Source organism: Bison bison, unplaced genomic scaffold, assembly GCF_000754665.1.
Source record: "Bison bison bison isolate TAMUID 2011002044 unplaced genomic scaffold, Bison_UMD1.0 scf7180017864363, whole genome shotgun sequence".
NCBI lineage: Eukaryota > Metazoa > Chordata > Mammalia > Artiodactyla > Bovidae > Bison > Bison bison.
The window spans coordinates 4,587,169-4,588,075 of NW_011494935.1; positions in this window are offsets into that span (position 1 = coordinate 4,587,169).

The following is a 907-nucleotide window of genomic DNA, read 5'->3' on the forward strand; positions in this document are numbered from 1 at the left end:
TCTCCGGGTAAGCCCCTCGGGAGCTGTAAATGTGAAGCAACTGATTGGGGTGATCAATGGGCTTTTAACAAATCACATGATTTTATTTTGCATTCCTCTTTTGTTTCCTGAGTTATCCTTATCCTTATTCAGAGTTTTCAGAATTCTTACTGCTTGGCAAGAATTCTTACTCATTGTCCCTGCCTTCTTTTCTGAATTATTTAGATTAAATACTTAAACATCATATTTCCTATAGAAAGGATGATTATCTTTATTTTCAGTGAGTGGGATACTTGCTGAAAAAATGTAATAGAGCACAAAGAGGAGGATAAAATTTTATTGAAAAGTTCCCTGTTGTTAAAAATAAGGGAAATCTTCAGTCTTCCTTAGATGATTTAATATAAGAACTTTTGTATTTACCAAGGGAATAATCTATCTTTGCCATTTTCCTCCAATATCTAGTGAAAATCTGTGCATATGTTAGGTGTTCAAAAAACACCTATTGGTTGATAAGAGGGCAAAAACTTTGGCAGTCACAGGATGATGTTATAGGGAAGGCAAAGACAATCAGTCAAACATGATGGGTAACAGAATGGAGGGGCATACATCTACACATAGATCTACTTCGTACCAGGTGCTATGCTAACTTGTTTTTTTCCTGTATCTATTTAAGAATACACACAATAAAGCTATGGCAAGGTGCTATTATCCCCATCATGCACACCAGTGAGGTTACCTGGCTCCAAATAACAGAACTGGGAATTTGGACACAGGACTATTTACATTCAGAACTCAAGTTCTTAAAAACTTCATATAGTGAATATATGATATTTGTATAATACATCTCTTATAAACAATTGAGATTTTTTTTGTCTTCACAAAACAGTTTATTACAAGTCTGTTTTAATTTCTCTAATACATATTTACA